This window comes from Xenopus laevis, chromosome 1L (genome assembly GCF_017654675.1).
Source record: "Xenopus laevis strain J_2021 chromosome 1L, Xenopus_laevis_v10.1, whole genome shotgun sequence".
Classification (NCBI taxonomy): Eukaryota; Metazoa; Chordata; class Amphibia; order Anura; family Pipidae; genus Xenopus; species Xenopus laevis.
This window is the reverse complement of record NC_054371.1, coordinates 2,939,905-2,958,994: the sequence shown is the minus strand read 5'-3', so window position 1 is coordinate 2,958,994 and position 19,090 is coordinate 2,939,905. Positions and strand designations below refer to the sequence as shown.

The following is a 19,090-nucleotide window of genomic DNA, read 5'->3' as shown; positions in this document are numbered from 1 at the left end:
TATAGAATATTTACCCATATAGGGAATCCCATAGTCAGAGCACAGGGAGTTAGTTAACCCTTTCCAGTCAGACATCATAGTGAGTGGAACTAGTGCAGCTGAGCTATTGCTGGGGAGTAATCCCTGTAGGATAGATAGGACTTCAGCCCTGTAGTGAGTTGCCAGCGTGTACACCCGATCTGGACTGTGGATTTCCCATCAGCCTCTGTGACACGTACAGTGGATCCTCAGGAATTCAGGAAGCCTTTCCCAGCATTCCAAGCTCAGTGTGGGTTAAAGCTGCCAGACTGCTTCCCTGTATCTGCTCTGTCTCACAGGATCTTTCACTGGCAGTTGGTGAGACCTTTACTTTACACAACCCGGGGGCATCAATCTGGTGTTGCAACACATACCTCTGATCTTACTACTTTGTTATATCCCCTCAGACCTCTAGTGTGCACTCACCACTCTTAAAGTGACAGTGGACATACTAAGGGTGATACTTATTATATTGTCTTATATTCATCGTATTATTGTTATTTCACTGTTCTTATTATATTGCATATATTGCATTTCTAATATTACATATTACTGCATATCTGCTTATTGTGTGGTTTATTGTCTGCTACAATTGGTACCAAAATCACTGCTATTGCAGTTCCCAGTGAGTTATATGCCACCAATACAAACTGAAGAAAATAACTTATTTGGCATATTTGCCTTTTCTGTATCTGTTACAACCAGACTGGTACCATTATTTAATGGAGCAACACTCTCAACCTGCATCTTTTTTACTATTAATATACTTAAAAAAAACTTATTGGGGTTAGTCTTAGCCTCCGCCGCAATGCACTCCATTTCTGTTCTGTGTTTTTAGCTGAAAACTTAATGCCCCAATCAATACTCTGTAGGGCAGCCCTCAAGGCACTAAAACTAGCTTTTCTGAAATTCCTGTTTTTTGTTGCCCCAGTGTATATTTTTTTTTTGCTTATATAGAAATAATTATATAGAAATAAAATAAGAAAAGAAGGCAAAATGCAACAACAACATCGCCCCTGCCCTAGAGGGGACATACTCATTCAGAGTGTGAGCACACCAAAGCCCCCTTTATCAGGATTTATCTTCAGGCAGATCCTTTACATTTCTCCACTACCTCAGGCTCAAGACCATCTCCTCCAGGTCAAGTTCCACCAATGCTCAGTGTCCCCATATCCCGAGTCCACCAAAGTCATCCATTTCCATTTGTTCCGAGCCGTATTCATTTGCACCTGGAGTGAAAGGAAAAAAAGGCAGAGCACATGATGCCTCTCCATTATAAAGGCTTATGCAACACCCTGGCTAAGTTTGGAACTGCCAGGACAAACTTCACTGCCGAAAAAAGGGAGCACATGCCCTTCCATATCCATTATTTGTATTTGCAGACGTTTATGTGTCCACCGTAGGGCCTTTATCGAGGAATATATATATATATATATATATATATATATATATATATATATATATATATATATATATATATATTATATATATATATATATAACCAATTACATTATAACATGTCTGGCATTTGGAAAAAAAAAGAATGTGTCTTATACAAATGAAGGCCAAAACAATTGTTTAGTGTTTGGATTACAACAAAAGTTAAATAAAATAGAGTCTAAATTGTATAGATTATAGCAAAGGCTGCCAATGGATTAAGGGAAAGGTAGATTTGTAGTTTAGGGGGTGGTCAACATTTTTGCAAATCCACACTAGAATTACACTATGCATTTTGTTTTCACTCATGGGAAAAAACTTGCAATACAATCAATAAATATTATGCATGTTGACTCCAATGCATTTTGTGTAAAAAAAAAATATGTACACACTACTGACCCCAATGCATTTGACATAAGAAAAAATGCCTATTGGTGGCATTTGGCCATTCATAGGCGTGCGTGCACACAGAACAGGACTCCAGCCCGGACAGGGGTAGGCAGCAGTTGAAGGAACATGCCGGGTGCCCCCCAAACTTTGTGCCCTAGGCACATGCCTACTCTGCCTACCCCTAGTTCTGGCCCTGAATAGGAAAATAAAGACATTAATCTTATGTTTATGTTCATCTAAATGTTTTCCAATAAATATAAAATAATGTATATTGTATGGTGATCTCTTTGTCTCAGGCCTTAGTTGCACCATTTATTTCGCTCCTTCCTCCCTCTCCTGTCAGTGGTTTTTCTCTGTTACATATTTTGGAGTTAAACCACTTGAGGGCGTTAAGAGTTTACATTGGGCATTTTAAATGCCACATTTAAAATGACCATTAATTGTATAGAGAAATGTGGTTCACCTTCAAGACCTAGGAGCTGGTTGATGCCTCTGCTATTGAAATCATCAAAGTATCAGGGAACAGACTGATTAACGAAAGCTTTTTAAGTTGCTGACATGATGACTGTTTTGCCAAAATAAATATTTGTTTTCATTTTTGCTTTCCCTGCTGAAAATAATAATCTTAATAACAAAGGTCGTCATTCCTTCAGGGACCTGCCACACGACAAAGATCTGATTGTAGTATTACACCAGCCACATATTATCTAATGGAAAAAACTTCCATTCATTTTGTTGGTGCAATAGTTTGTGAGCTCAGCAAGAACACATTCATCCTTGCAGTTTCATACAATCCAAAGATTCCAGTTTTCTGCTGATTCTCATATGTTTAGTTTAGTCTTTCTCAATGGCGGATCATCAAAGACACCTTCTTTAGAACCTCTTCATGAAGTATCCAACTGGATACATACCTCATGTCCTAGAATCCTAGATAAAAGCAGAACTCAATTACAGGGGATTGTGAATTCTCTAGACTCCTATACAGAATATGGAAAGATTAGCATGACTTAAACATCAGACATCAAAGCAGGTGACCATTCAACGTCTGAGCCCTTTTTGCCATACTTGCATTGGGAAGCTTGCATAGTGGTGCCCTCTCATTTCAGATGTATTAGATTTATTATATCTGGAATCAAGGATGAATGTAGGTTTTGATTTGATTGATCATTTTTTTGTGAATGGTAAAAATTTTCAAAAATGTGCATTAGAATTTTGTGCTTTGTTTTGTTAGGAAGTATATTTTTTCCCCTCTCTGCAGAGATTTTTTTAGTGAATCAAAGTTGAATGGTTTCCCTCGCCAACATTAAAGAAATATTTATGATGAAAAAATTAAAAAGAAAAAAACACCCCCACCCCCATCATATTACATTTCTTTGTGCTTTCTAGGGCCTCAATATGTCTTTATAAAAGGATTGTGTGGGGGATATAAATATGACATACACCTGCAGAATATGATTGTTATCTGAACAATGTTATTAATGTGTTTCATCTCCTTTCTATATTTACAGATCAGTTACGGAGCTACAGACACAGTGTTGAGCGACAGATTCAACTTCCCATACTTTTTTCGGACAGCAGGAAGTGATGACAGTTATTATTTTGTTATAAGCAAAATAGCAAAGTATTTCCAATGGAACTGGGTTGGAATTATATTATTTGATGATGAGAGGGGAGAGAGAGATCTCCAACTGCTGAAATATTATCTCTCCAGTGAAAACATCTGCATTGACTTCACACTAAAGTTAACCCGTGCTCTTCTTCTTGGGAGCAAAATGGTTTGGGGGACCTTACAAAAATCCTCAACAAATATTATTATTTTTTGTGGAACAGTTAATATAGAAACAGTAATACTTTTTCATGATTTAAAGAAAATAGTCAGTGAAAAGACATTTATCTTTACAACTAACTGGTTACATTATAATCATGTTTTTACCCTTTCCCATGAATTTTTTTATGGCAGTTTGCTATTAATGCAAAATAAACCAGACAATGCCAATAATGACCCGTATGTTCTATTCTCAAATCAATTCAACCCATCAAGATTCCCTGATGACAAATTAATTGAAAATATATGGATGTATTATTATTTCTGTTTGTCAAAAAATCCTCAAAAGAATAAGTATTTTAAAAGAGTATTTAAAGAACAACTGCACAATTGCTCTGGCCAAGAAAGTCTTTCAGAAATGAAGATGTTTTATAATGGATTTCACACTTTAAACATGATATTTGCAACGGATATGCTCACCAGCACACTGTATCATATGCATTACTCATTTGGCATGGAAACTTCTGGGATGAACAGAAAGATGTATAATTACAGGTACAAGGTAAGCGACACAATTATATAATACACAAAAAAGGGTTGTGGGAGCACTCCAAGACCAAGTCAAATATACAAGTACAGGTATGGGACCTGTTATCTAAAATGCACGAGACCTGGGGTTTGCGGATAACAGATTTTTCTGTGATTTGGATCTTCATACCTTAAGTCTACTAGAAAATCACGTCAACATGAAATAAACCCAATAGGTCTGTTTTGCTTCCAGTAAGGATAAATGATAGCTGAGTTGGGATCAAGTACAAGTTACTGTTTTATTATTATAGAATATAGAGGAAACAGAAATAATTTTTAAAAATTTAAATTATTTTAATAAAATCTATGTGAGATGACCTTTCTGTATTTCGGAGCTTTTTGGATAACGGTTCCAATACCTGTACAATTTAAAATAGATTGGATTGATCAATGCATATTCCCTGATCCCCTGGTTCATTGGTAAAATAGAATATATGCAAGTTCAGATATTTTCAAAACCAGGAGTTTTAATTAACAGTTTTTTGACCGTATGAATGGCAAGTCACCTTACCATGTCCAGTGTGATGAGGTCACTACTAGGATACCTGGGAAGGTCCAGGACGGAGCTTATTTATGCCCCAGGTTCCTAACAGAGGTTCCGGGACTGCTAGTCCAGCCCAGGTGTTTTGAGTTGTCCTGAGGTATCTCAGGTGGTTAATACAAAAAGGCAGCTCAAGCCAGAGTGGAGATCTCCTGGCTGGGGGAAAAGACACAATAATGTTGCCTGTGTGAGAGGGATTGAAAGCGCCAAAAGGTTTGGGATTTTGTATATTCCTGTATGTTCTCTGTTTTGGGGAGACAGGCTGTAGGCCTTCTCCTGGTTAGTTAGGAAAACTGACCTGTATTAGTTAGAAGCCCATTAAGTGGCAAGGATTTTATTTTGAATTGTTTGTTTTGTTATTTTGCTGCAAGAGACAATAAACTGCCAAAAAGAGACTACACTCTCCTGAGTTGTGCTTGTACCGTGGGCTGTGTTACCCCAGAAAAACTGATCCCAGCTACACAAACCCTTACACCAGATAAAGCACATATTGTGGTCCTAACTATTTAATCATATTATTCATAGACATGAAACCTCTGTGTATTAAACTATATTGCACAGGTGTTTATTAGTGCACTATAATCACAGCAACATCAGAAACACTGTATTAAATTGTATTAAATCATACCACAAGGCAGTGTCCTCCCACTGTCAGGATATCTCATGTCACCTCCTCTGATGAAGCGCCCAATGGAACAAAATGCACCAGGAGTGATTGTTTGACGTGAAGTATACTGACAGAGGGTGGACTCTACCTTGTGGTATGTATCAACACAATGTTTGCTGTGATTATTGTGTACTAATAAACACTTCATTTGAGCCACCTTGGATATTATTTATTTTTCACTATGGGGGGTATTTATCAAATGTTGAGTGTCAAGAGTTTTTTTTTTAACTCGAATGGTATCTTATTTAAGAAAAAACTGAAATTGTTAAAACCCAAAACTGCAATTTCGAGTCTCACAACCTAAAAACTTTAATTTTCTTTTTTGGAAAAAAAACTTGGGACAAAGCCCTCCTTAAAAACTCAATTGATGCATACAAAACCTAGACAGGTTTTAGATGGTGTATTTTTGCATTTGAACTTTAATATATCTCGAATATTCAAGATTTTTTTTACCAGAAACTGTAAATTTTGACCAAAAATTACAACTCGAAAACTTAAATTTATATGGAAAATAAAATTCGAACCTAAATAAATTTGCCTCTATATGTTTTTGGACCCTATGTCAAGGGGCTCAGATGATGATAGTAAACCACCATTTCCCAGCAAGGTAAATTGCTATTGCTTCAGTCTTTACTTTCTAGAGGAGAATATCCAGTCTGGAGATTTTCATCTCTTTCAGAAATACTGATAATTGATGTTCATTTCCTGATGACAATAGTATTTCCTAATAATAATTGATTTCTATCCTACAACTTTAGGTGCATCACTATCTAAAAACAATTGATTTAAAATATCCTAGAAATGAAATCCTTTTTTCGAATGAAAAGGGAGAGTTTATTTCTCACTATGTGATTATGAATTTATACGGTAGATCAGATCAACAATCTGCTTGGAAACAATGTGGAACCTACATCCCCTGGGCTCCAGCACATCAGCAACTGTATATCACACCAGATGAAATACAATGGAAAACCAAAGGAAACAAGGTCAGAAACTTATTGAACCTCTTCTCAATTTTTCCAGTAACATTTCAGTGGGCAGAAATTCCAGGGTTTTGTCACACCGGCAGCTACAAGAGTTGCTTTGCTGGGACACAATTCAAACCATGTGCAACATTTCTCCCACTCACCATTCCAAATATGGAGACAAAATTCTTTCAGAAATAAATGTGTAAATCAAGTGTTTTAATTATTTTAATTAGTGTCCCAAATAAATCACATTTAATTAAAATGTACTGCTTACTGTGGATTCTCTTAGTTGTTCTCCCTCCTCCTTTAGTATTTCCTTTGATCCTGATACACTGGTAAATACCTACAACTCACTCTGTCTGTTGTTAGCAATACCCATGCCCCATGGGATACCTGGGCCTCTTACAGGGCCTGATTACTAACAATTGAATCAAATTTTTCCACGAATCTCGAAAGATGTTTTTTTTTCTACATTTTTTAAAAACTCTAAAATTGAGACTTTTATAAAATAAAAAAAACACAAAAACCTCTAAGGAAAAACTTCACTGAGTAAATGTTGACAAGATCCTGCAGAAGTCAATGAGGGCTGCGCTGATCTGATTGCACTGCTTTAAATCAATTCAGACTTTAAGAGGTCTCTGCATTTTTTTTCTTGGAATTACCTGAATTTTTTTTAGAGGTTGTTAAGGTATTCTTATATTTTAGTGCATTGTTCCGTATTTTTTCCTTCATTCTTTTTTTTTATTTGGATTTTTTAAATAAATTCAATGACAACTGTGGTTTTAGAGTTTGTGAGTTTAGTCGTTTAGCTCTTAAACCTCTAACATTCAACCTTTAATAAAAAAACTTTTAATGGGGGAATGCAATATGTTTCTTTAGCACAAAAAAAACTTTTTCAAAAGCCATTGGAATCTTGGCAGCCATGTTTGTGTCCTTTTTGACCAATTACAGACCCCAAAGACTTTCAAGGTCAGAACATTCACAGTGTATGTAATAAAGTTTCCCAATTGCTAAGCAATAGAGAAACTCTTGGACAAGAACATTAACCTGTGTTGTAAAGTTTTAACTAAATATGTTTAAAGCAGAAGTTCCGCCTCGGTATAACATTGGATGATTTCCTTATTTAAGGTCCCAAGATCTCAGTGTTCAGACTCATGTCCCACTGGATTCAGAAAGACACCAAAGCCAAGAGCCCAGTCTTGTTGTTATGATTGTGCCCCGTGTTCTGAAGTAAAAATTTCCAACACAACAGGTAAAAATGTTTGCAAGATTATATGTTCTTTATTAGACATTCCTAAGTATATATGGCCTCTATGTAAATGTGGTGTAAATAGAAACAAAATGGAAATCAGAGTAACATTTTGTAAATTTGCAATGCAATAATGTTTATTGTACAGTTTTACACTGCAAACATTAGTTCTGTGTTGTGAACCTTTAAGACTAGATTGAAGTATTTTTTTTAAGTAATGGCTTTGTGTGTGTATGTGCATTTTCTAAAGTGTATAAAATCTGCCCATTGCCCCAAACAGTAGATGTTTGTGTAAGTGTGTGCTTATTTGTGTTTTTGACACTAGCATGGCTCAAGCAAAGGAACAGGAAAGAAATTGCCAGAAATTACAGAAAATAGGAAATAAAAAGCAGCAGTCGATTGGTTTCCAGCATCTACGCAACAGTGTGCCGAATATGTCATTTTATCCATAGAATTTGGATGAAACATGACTGGGGGGTGAATTCAAATGGTTACACTCATTCTAGAAGGGGCCGAGGGAATTAAAGGAGTTTGTCTTAATGTAAAGCCTAAATTAAAGCAAGGCTCCTAATAAATAACCAAGGATAGCACTAGGGAGGGTGTGAAACAATGTTCCCTATCATTTCTTCTTGGCTGCATGCAAATATATAAATATATATATTCGTTTTTGTGAGTAAATATAAGGTTCAGTATGAGTGTGTGCATGTACATGTGCTAGGGTTAATTTGGAGGGCCTTAACATCATAGACTTTGGTCTTTTTTCAACCAAACTTAACTATGTTGCTATGTATATCCTGCTACTATTCTCCTATTAAAAGGTTTATCATTTCAGTTTACATGACCATATTTTATCATTCCTAAGAAAATCTATTTTATAAATTGTTACCATAATAGACAGTGAAAGCTGCATCAGATGTCCATACAATGAATGGCCCAATCAGGAGCAGATCCAATGTATTGCCAAAGCGGAAGATTTTCTTTCATACACCTACGATGTAATTCCTGTGTTTTTTTCAGCAATTTCAGCCCTTTTACTCGTTATAACGATGATCATTTTGGGAGTTTTCATTTCATATTGGGAAACCCCCATAGTGAGAGCCAACAACAGGAGCCTGAGCTTCCTCCTCCTTGTCTCCATCAAGCTGAGCTTCCTCAGTGTGTTTCTGTTCCTCGGTCGCCCTGTGGATATAACCTGTATGCTGCGTAACATCACTTTTGGAATCACTTTCTCCGTAGCTGTCTCTTCTCTCCTGGCCAAGACTATCATGGTTTGTGTTGCTTTCAAAGCCACCAAGCCAGGGAGCTCATGGAGAAAATGGGTGGGAGTCAAACTGTCCAACTCTGTAGTCTTGTTCTGCTCATCCATTCAAATAATAATCTGCATGACTTGGTTGGCCATTTCTCCTCCCTTTCAGGAACTGGACCTTCACACTTACCCTGGAACCATCATCATTCAGTGCAATGAGGGCTCAGCTATTGGCTTTTACTCAGTTATTGGGTATATGGGGCTTCTGGCAGCTGTTAGTTTTGTTTTAGCATTTTTAGCTCGGACATTACCGGACAGTTTTAATGAGGCCAAGTACATCACTTTCAGCATGTTGCTCTTCTGCAGTGTTTGGATCACAATGATCCCGGCCTATCTGAGCACCAAAGGCAAAAACACTGTGTGTGTGGAGATATTTGCCATACTCACCTCAAGTACTGGACTTTTAGCCTCTATATTTCTGCCAAAATGTTACATTATTTTATTTAGAACTGAGATGAACCAAAAATCTAATTTACTTGTCATAGCATAATATTTCCATCAGAATTTTAAAGTCAGTGCTAATTCAGCTAATTGTGTGAATTTCAAAGAATGTAAAATGTGTTTATATAGACATATAATAAGCTTTCCTTATAAAACATTATTATCCAAACATTCAAATTAGTTTGTTAATCTTTGACCTAGGCACATCCGATGTTGTGTATGCTCAGTAATCTCAGCTATATAAAATGTGTCAATCAGATTTTAACACGTATCTAATGGATTTAAAAAAATTAAAAATATATATTTTTTGGAGGTTAAAAATATGTTTTACAGATGTGCTTGGGATCAATAATCTCTTTGTGCTGCTGGCCCATGCAATTGTTTGTAATAAACATTCTCTGACAGAAATTATTTTGTTTCTGATAACCAATGGGAGGGAAATATTTAATCAATAAAACCCCACTTAAAAAATTAGAGCAGAATGAAATGTTTTCAAACTGATGTGGTTTTCATACCAAAATCTCAGATGGCGATTCCCAATTAATTTGTTTTATGCATAACGCCAGCTAAAGAGTCGGCTAAAGAGTCGACCCACAGGAAACAATGGCTACCTATTCATTTTGCAAAAGTGTGCCATTTAAAAGTGAGGAATATGGATAGTTTTAGATTTCCGTTTGGAAAAAGGGTTAAGTTTAAACAAGGGTAAAAAGTATCTGTGACCCTGGGTTGCTACAGCCACAACACAGAGTACTAACCACTATACGATCAGGCACGTTGCCTGCCAAGACCACATTCACCATTAGTGGCGGCTGCTCTGTACACGTTGCTTGTGTTTATTTCCTCAGCACAATGGTAGTTGGCATTCATTTTCGGTTTCGACCCATTTTACCGACTCAGCATTCCAGGTGACCCACGGCAAGCCTCTCTTGAAAAAGTTTTGGCCCTTGTCCGACTTTCTGTGCAAAGAAGGAACATTGACTCACCTAATCCCTTTGGCTTTCCCATTTACAATTTCTTCTTCTTTTCAAAATGCAGTTTAAATGTAAGGAGGCGAACCTCAAACCTTCCGATCCACAGTTAAAATTCATGATAACCCACACACTCACTTCATTTGCCCGGGTTTTAGTTTTTTTCCAATCTTTCAACTGGCTTAGAAGGCTTTTTATTTGTAAATACATTTCTGCGAGAGAGGGCACTACGGGAAAGGAAGAAATAAAAGGTGCGACGCATCAGTGTTTCTGCCCAGTTTTTAACCGGGGACCTTTCGCGTGTTAGGCGAACGTGATAACCACTACACTACAGAAACCACTTGAGGAGCTGCTCTAGGAGCCTCCGATCTGAGTCACTGGGAAAGCCATCCTGCCGGTGACAGCTCTGAGGCCGTCAAGCAGCGGCCCACACTAATGAACACTAGGGACGCTGAAAAAGGCCATGGAAAAGCAGGGAAGGGCGGTGTCACAAAGGCCACGAGAACGGAGATGGTGGGGCTGGAGGAGGAGAGGGTGGTCCACCGAATCAAAAGAGCTGAGAGGTGTAGAAGTGTAAGTAGCGAGAAGTGGTTTTCTGGCTTCAGCTGAGCGCTGAAAAGTCATTTTGAGCTAAAGGGAAGCAGAGGGGAGGGCTTTGCAGCGCAATGTCATATTTAAATGGTGTTACCTAAGCTCCTTTGCTGATTGTGGTTTCTTTGCGGCGAGATCTGCAAATGAAGCCACTTTGGTTTGTGCGCTTAACACAGAATAGCGGAATTCACTGGGATCAAACATCCCGTTTAACACAGAAAATGGTGTCCCGGCATCCCATGTGAACAACGGTAGTATTGTATTGTTCGGGGAAAGGTTAAATGCACGACATGGCTTTAGATAAGACCGTTTCTTCAGTTTAGCTCGAGTCATGGCACCTTCACCATACGAATACAAGCGCCTTCTTCTCTACAGCACTGGAGACCTTGCACCACCTGTACTTTGGGAAAGACTTTCTCAAGCCCCGGCATTAAAGCCACCAGCCAGAAAAGTGCATTTACCCTGACCGGGAATCGAACCCTGGCCGCGGCGGTGAGAGCACCGAATCCTAGCCACTAGACCACCAGGAGGCCGATGGCGCCTTCCTTGATGCAACTGAGGTCAATCAACTCCTACACAGAATTGTTTACGATGACATTTCTTTTAGAGACATAATAACGTAGGCTATTGTGATACTAAATTCTATAGCTAGTATAAATATGGGTAAATAGCATTTATGTGAGAGTAGGGAGGGGCGTGTGTGGATGGATGCAGGGTTTTGATTTGGAGGGGTTGAACTTGATGGACTTTGTCTCTTTTCAAGCCGATTTAACTATGTAACTATTTTGTAACCCTCCTCTTCTAAAGAGTTTCTTCTGTGTTGTGCTCGTGCCACCTTCTGCATAAAGTAGCTGAGGCTTCGCCGAGCTTTCTCCACTTTTGGCGTGGTCAATGTTTTTCTTTTGTAATAATGTCTGGATGCCATTAGTGTTCTTGGGACGGGTGAATGTTTTGCCCTCGTTCCCAAACATTGGGCTTTCCATAGTCTGTACAAAATGTAAATTCTAAAGGAAAGTGCGCCGCATCTTTCCCATTTCCGCTTTGGGTTGATGAATGACAAACAAGCAGCTTGCGGCATAAGCAGAGTTTTGGGACCTTTCGCGTGTGAGGCGAACGTGATAACCGCTACACTACAGAAACTCACGCGCTGTACCGGACACCAGACTTTGTGACCTTTTTGCGCAACAGTTTCCACAAATGTTGCCGATTATGATCGTGTTTGTTTTCTGAAATTGTTTTTAATGTTCTGTGTAACACCGGTCCACAGCTACAAACAAGGACATCTGACTTATAAAAGCCCCACAAGTTTTATGAAGGCATTTAAAACAGGTCATCGTACAAATGGAAGGAACCCATGACGAGTCCAACAAGCTATTTCCCAAGATCCCTTAGGTTGAGAGTAGAATGCAACTCCTCCCTTAATTTCATCCAGTGATGAATTCGGGGACGTGAAGTCTCTCTCCTCACCATATTGTGGGGCGGAACGCAGAGTCTCTGGGCTTCACAGCAACTTCAGAGAGATTTGTTTTGCAGCTTAACGGGGGGCCAGTGGCGCAATGGATAACGCATCTGACTACGGATCAGAAGATTGTAGGTTCAACTCCTGCCTGGCTCAACGTGCCTCTAAATTCCTTTTCAATCGACTTTAAAAGGGACATTGACATTTGATCCCCATTTATAATTGATGGTCGAATTTCGGTGCACCAGCACCATGGGAAACCGATGGACGCATCCTGCTGCCTTCTGTGGGGATGCAAGAAATGTCCCCATCGCTCGTTCCTATGGGTTTTGCATTTCTATATTTTTTATTTATTTCTTTATTTATTTTTGAAGGTTTACGTTGGTGAAGCCTTTGCAAGAAAACAAAGCCACGCCAGGGCAAAAATGTCCTTGGCTTCATCAGTCATCATGTAGGATGTACGAATGCATGATGACTTTTTGACTTTTTAAAACCATAGTAATATCTTTGCGTTTCAAGTGTTGCCAGTCTGCATTGGGTTAAATAAAGAGGATACAACTTTGCCCACCAAAACCCACGCAACTGATTTGCTATGAATGCAAACAGCACTAAAAGAAACATGGCCGCGGGTCTGCCCTGTGCCCCAGTGGCCTAATGGATAAGGCACTGGCCTCCAGGGATTGTGGGTTCAAGTCCCATCTGGGGTGCTCGCGGTGCCACTTGCTCGAAAGAGACTTTGAAGCAGCTGGGACAAATAATGCTGCTGAGTCTCGGGTCCATGCTGGAGAATTGCAAGAAAGGCTTTTAGTTAGCTCGATGTTATGTCAGCAGGTCCGGAAGAAAACCCGTTCCCTGATTAGAAATCATATAGAGGTAAGATGAGGTGAGTTAGGAACGCCAAGAACACAAGCCGACTTCTGGAAGTAGCTTCCAGCATTAAGAGTAGACGGGTCAACAGTGGACCGTTACCGCTTGTTACTCGTTGAAGCGCCTCAAGTACATCTGTTGGACAGATATTAGAACTGCATTGGAGGATGGTTTTTAGCAGACTGCTTTTTGGCTCAGGAATGCCCTTCTCTCCCTAAAATTGTTTTCTCCCAGGCAAGGACATAAAAGAATTGATTAGCAGCCATTTATAGGGAAGGAGAGGAAGGGGCTAGGCATGTGAATACTTGGGGATAACGTTTGCTAGCATAAATGTAAAGCTTGCAAATTTCTTCAACAAGGGAGCAGAGGGAAATGTTTTCAAACCGATGTGGTTTTCATACCAAAATCCTTCATCAGACGGAGATTCCAAATGAATTGGTGTCATACAATTCAAGTGTAATGCGTAAAGCCAGCTAAAGAGTCGGCCCACAGCAAACGACGGCTACCTATTCAGTTTGCAAGGGTGCGCCATTTAAAAGTGAGGAAGAAAAGCCGTTTTCAAATTTTCGTTTGAGTGCTAGAAAAGGGCCAGGCTTAAGCAAGGGTGAAAAGCTGCCGTGACCCGGATTCGAACCGGGGTTGCTGCGGCCACAACGCAGAGTACTAACCACTATACGATCACGGCATGCTGCGGGCCAGGACCGCGTTTGCCCTCTACCCCTTGTTCACAAGTGGCGGCTGCTTTGTACACGTTGCTTGTGTTTATTTCCTCAGCACAATGGTAGTTGGCATTCATTTTCGGTTTCGACCCATTTTACCGACTCAGCATTCCAGATGACCCACGGCAAGCCTCTCTTGAAAAAGTTTTGGCCCTTGTCCGACTTTCTGTGCAAAGAAGGAACACTGACTCACCTAATCCCTTTGGCTTTCCCATTGACAATTTCTTCTTCTTTTCAAAATGCAGTTTAAACGTAAGGAGGCGAACCTCAAACCTTCCGATCCACAGTTAAAATTCATGATAACCCACACACTCACTTCATTTGCCCGGGTTTTAGTTTTTTTCCAATCTTTCAACTGGCTTAGAAGGCTTTTTATTTGTAAATACATTTCTGCGAGAGAGGGCACTACGGGAAAGGAAGAAATAAAAGGTGCGAAGCATCAGTGTTTCTGCCCAGTTTCGAACCGGGGACCTTTCGCATGTTAGGCGAACGTGATAACCACTACACTACAGAAACCGCTTGAGGAGCTGCTCTAGGAGCCTCCGATCTGAGTCACGGGGAAAGCCGTCCCGCCGGTGACAGCTCTGAGGCCGTCAAGCAGCGGCCCACACTAATGAACACTAGGGACGCTGAAAAAGGGCATGGAAAAGCAGGAAAGGGCGGTGTCACAAAGGCCAAGAGAACAGAGGGACTGGAGGAGGAGAGGGTGGGGCTGGAGGAGGAGAGGGTGGTCCACCGAGTCAAAAGAGCTGAGAGGTGTAGAAGTGTAAGTAGCGAGAAGGGGTTTTCTGGCTTCAGCTGAGCGCTGAAAAGTCGTTTTGAGCTAAAGGGAAGCAGAGGGGTGGGCTTTGCAGCGCAATGTCATATTTAAATGGTGTTACCTAAGCTCCTTTGCTTGGTGTTACCTAAGCTCCTAAGCTCCAGTGTCTTTCCTTCTTATCAGTTAACTGAACTTATTCACCACAATTTGGAAGGGACAGATACTCTCAGGACAAATTTCTGTCCATAACAATTTTGGTTTCTTTGGGGCGAGATCTGCAAATGAAGCCACTTTGGTTTGTGCGCATAACACAGAATAGCCGAACTCACTGGGATCAAACATCCCGTTTAACACAGAAAATTGTGTCCCGGCATCCCATGTGAACAACGGTAGTATTGTATTGTTCGGGGAAAGGTTAAATGCACGACATGGCTTTAGATAAGACCGTTTCTTCAGTTTAGCTCGAGTCATGGCACGTTCACCATACGAATACAAGCGCCTTCTTCTCCACAGCACTGGAGACCTTGAAACACCTGTACTTTGGGAAAGACTTTCTCAAAGCCACCAGCCAGAAAAGTGCATTTTCCCTGACCGGGAATCGAACCCGGGCCGCGGCGGTGAGAGCGCCGAATCCTAGCCACTAGACCACCAGGGAGGCCGATGGCGGCTTCCTTGATGCAACTGAGGTCAATCAACTCCTACACAGAATTGTTTACGATGACATTTCTTTTAGAGACATAATAACGTAGGCTATTGTGATACTAAATTCTATAGCTAGTATAAATATGGGTAAATATCATTTATGTGAGAGTAGGGAGGGGCGTGTGTGGATGGATGCAGGGTTTTGATTTGGAGGGGTTGAACTTGATGGACTTTGTCTCTTTTCAAGCCGATTTAACTATGTAACTATTTTGTAACCCTCCTCTTCTAAAGTGTTTCTTCTGCGTTGTGCTCGTGCCACCTTCTGCATAAAGTAGCTGAGGCTTCGCCGAGCTTTCTCCACTTTTGGCGTGGTCAATGTTTTTCGTTTGTAATAATGTCTGGATGCCATTAGTATTCTTGGGACGGGTGAATGTTTTGCCCTCGTTCCCAAACATTGGGCTTTCCATAGTCTGTACAAAATGTAAATTCTAAAGGAAAGCGCGCTGCATCTTTCCCATTTCCGCTTTAGGTTGATGAATGACAAACAAGCAGCTTGCGGCATAAGCAGAGTTTTGTTTCTGCCCGGTTTCGAACGGGGGACCTTTCGCGTGTGAGGTGATAACCGCTACACTACAGAAAATCCTGCGCTGTTCCGGACAACAGACTTTGTGACCTTTTTGCGCAACAGTTTCCACAAATGTTGCCGATTATGATCGTGTTTGTTTTCTGAAATTGTTTTTAATGTTCTGTGTAACACCGGTCCACAGCTACAAACAAGGACGTCTGACTTATAAAAGCCCCACAAGTTTTATGAAGGCATTTAAAACAGGTCATCGTACAAATGGAAGGAACCCATGACTAGTCCAACAAGCTATTTCCCAAGATCCCTTAGGTTGAGAGTAGAATGCAACTCCTCCCTTAATTTCGCCCAGCGATGAATTCGGGGACGTGAAGTCTCTCTCCTCACCATATTGTGGGGCGGAACGCAGAGTCTCTGGGCTTCACAGCAACTTCCGAGAGATCTGTTTTGCAGCTTAACGGGGGGCCAGTGGCGCAATGGATAACGCATCTGACTACGGATCAGAAGATTGTAGGTTTGACTCCTGCCTGGCTCAATGTGCCTCTATATTCCTTTTCAATCGACTTTAAAAGGGACATTGACATTTGATCCCCATTTATAATTGATGGTCGAATTTCGGTGCACCAGCACCATGTGAAACCGATGGATGCATCCTGCTGCCTTCTGTGGGGATTCAAGAAATGTCCCCATCACTCGTTCCTATGGGTTTTGCATTTCTATATTTTTTATTTATTTCTTTATTTATTTTTGAAGGTTTACGTTGGTGAAGCCTTTGCAAGAAAACAAAGCCACGCCAGGGCAAAAATGTCCTTGGCTTCATCAGTCATCATGTAGGATGTACGAATGCATGACAACTTTTTGGCGGTAAAATCATAATAATATCTTTGCGTTTCAAGTGTTGCCAGTCTGCATTGGGTTAAATAAAGAGGATACAACTTTGCCCACCAAAACCCACGCAACTGATTTGCTATGAATGCAAACAGCACTAAAAGAAACTCAGTGTAAAGGTAACTGTGTACCTCGCTTTAGGAAGGAATTACACCGGTGATTCCTATACTGCTGTTATCTTTGTATACAGTGTTCAGGAGGGCATTTTTCAAGTATAATCAGTAAGAATCTTCAAATAAAATAGTACACATATATTTATTACACTTTTGTTCATTGTGATATAATTTTTACAGAATAACTAACCAACTGTTTCCAACTCAAATATTTTCTGAGACATTTTGAATTTTGTTTTCATTTTTATTATTTGTGGTTTGTTATTTAGCTTTTTATTCAGCACCTTTCACTGTCATCTGGTATGGTGCCTATGGATTGGGGAAAGGCTGATGTTATTCCAATATTTAAAAAGGGATTACGATCTCAGCCTGGCAATTATAGGCCAGTAAGCTTGACTTCTGTGGTGGGCAAATTATTTGTAGGTTTGTTAAGGGATCACATTCAAAATGTTGTCCTAATGAATGGCATTATGAGCAACAATCAGCATGGCTTTATGAAGGATAGGTCATGTCAGACGAATTTGATTGCTTTTTATGATGAGGTAAGTAAGGTTCTGGACATTGGCGGGCAGTAGATGTGATCTATTTGGATTTTGCCAAAGCGTTTGATACTGTGCCCCACAAACGACTGCTTTCTAAACTAAGGTCTGTTGGGCTTAATGAAGTCGTTTGCACATGGATAGGAAACTGGCTACAGGATCGGGTACAGAGGGTGGTTGTTAATGGGACATTCTCTACTTGGAGTAAGGTTCTTAGTGGGGTCCCCCAGGGCTCAGTATTGGGTCCACTTTTATTTAACTTGTTCATTAATGACTTAGGGGAGGGTGTTGTAAGTAATGTATCAGTGTTTGCAGATGACACAAAACTATCAGCCCAATTAATTCCATCCAGGATGTGGCACTTGCAACAGGATCTTGACTAACTGGCAATCTGGGCAGCTAAGTGGCAAATGAGATTCAATGTTGATAAATGTAAAGTCCTGCACCTGGGATGTAACAATATCCACTTATACCCTTAATGGGACTGCACTAGGCAAATCCATAATGGAGACGGAGCTTGGAGTCCTTGTAGATAATAAACTTGTCTGTAGCAAGCAATGCCAGTCAGCAGCATCAAGGGCAAATAAGGTCTTGACTTGTATTAAATGGGGCAGAGAGTCACGGGAGGAGGGGGTCATTCTTCCACTGTATAGAGCACTTGTAAGGCCCCATCTAGAATATGCCGTATAGTTTTGGTCTCCATCACTCAAACAGGACATTATTGTATTAGAGAGGGTACAGAGAAGGGCAACTAAGCTGGTAAAAGGTATGGAAAATCTTAGCTATGAGGAAAGATTGGCCAAATTGGGGATGTTCACGCTGGAGAAGAGGCGCTTAAGGGGATATATGATAACTATGTATAAATATATAAGGGGATCATATAATAATCTCTCTAATGCTTTATTTACCAGTAGGTCTTTCCAGCTGACACAAGGTCACCCATTCTGATTAGAAGAAAAGAGGTTCCAGCAAAATATTGGGAAGGGGTTTGTTACAGGGAGAGCTGTGAAGATGTGGAATTCTCTCCCTGAATCAGTGGTACAGGCTGATACATTAGATAGGTATAAGAAGGGGTTGGATAGCTTTTTAGCAAGTAAGGGAATACAGGGTTATGGGAAATAGCTCATAGTACAAGTTGATCCAGGGACTAGTCCCATTTCCCCCCCCCCCCCTCTGAGGCAAATTGGAGAGGCTTCAGATGGGCTTTTTTGCCTTCCTCTGGATCAACTGGCAGATAGGTAGTTAATAAAAAAAAAAAAGTTGAACTCGATGGACATGTGTCTTTTTTAAACCTTACTTACTATGTTACTACTATGTAACTATGTATTATTTGCACCCCAGTTACTGACCTAGTGGAGAAAATGTTCTGCCTCATTTTATGGTGCATTATATTCCATGCAATATTGGGAGACACTCCTGTAATAAAAATATTGTTCTATCTAATTGTAATGTGTGTGGGACCCTGCAGATCTGAGACCCCAATCATCCAACCTGCTTGTCACCTGGAGATCATTAAAACAGCTGAGGAATATGAATACATTCAGGAAGGAGACATCATAATCGGAGGGGTGATGACTGTCAGTATGTTTCACCC

General features: G+C 40.1%; 6 non-coding genes across 6 annotated transcripts; 2 read left to right on the top strand and 4 right to left on the bottom strand.

The window, feature by feature from the left end:
• Window positions 1-10,603: 10,603 nt before the first annotated feature.
• Window positions 10,604-10,676, bottom strand: trnav-aac. The gene has a single exon. It is a non-coding gene; the product is annotated as a tRNA-Val (tRNA).
• Window positions 10,677-12,471: 1,795 nt separating this feature from the next.
• Window positions 12,472-12,544, top strand: trnar-acg. Its single transcript has one exon. It is a non-coding gene; the product is annotated as a tRNA-Arg (tRNA).
• A 1,324-nt stretch (window positions 12,545-13,868) lies between these two features.
• Window positions 13,869-13,940, bottom strand: trnah-gug. Its single transcript has one exon. It is a non-coding gene; the product is annotated as a tRNA-His (tRNA).
• A 477-nt stretch (window positions 13,941-14,417) lies between these two features.
• On the bottom strand, window positions 14,418-14,490 carry trnav-aac. Its single transcript has one exon. It is a non-coding gene; the product is annotated as a tRNA-Val (tRNA).
• An 827-nt stretch (window positions 14,491-15,317) lies between these two features.
• Window positions 15,318-15,389, bottom strand: trnae-cuc. Its single transcript has one exon. It is a non-coding gene; the product is annotated as a tRNA-Glu (tRNA).
• A 1,029-nt stretch (window positions 15,390-16,418) lies between these two features.
• trnar-acg lies at window positions 16,419-16,491 on the top strand. The gene has a single exon. It is a non-coding gene; the product is annotated as a tRNA-Arg (tRNA).
• The last annotated feature ends 2,599 nt before the right edge of the window (window positions 16,492-19,090 follow it).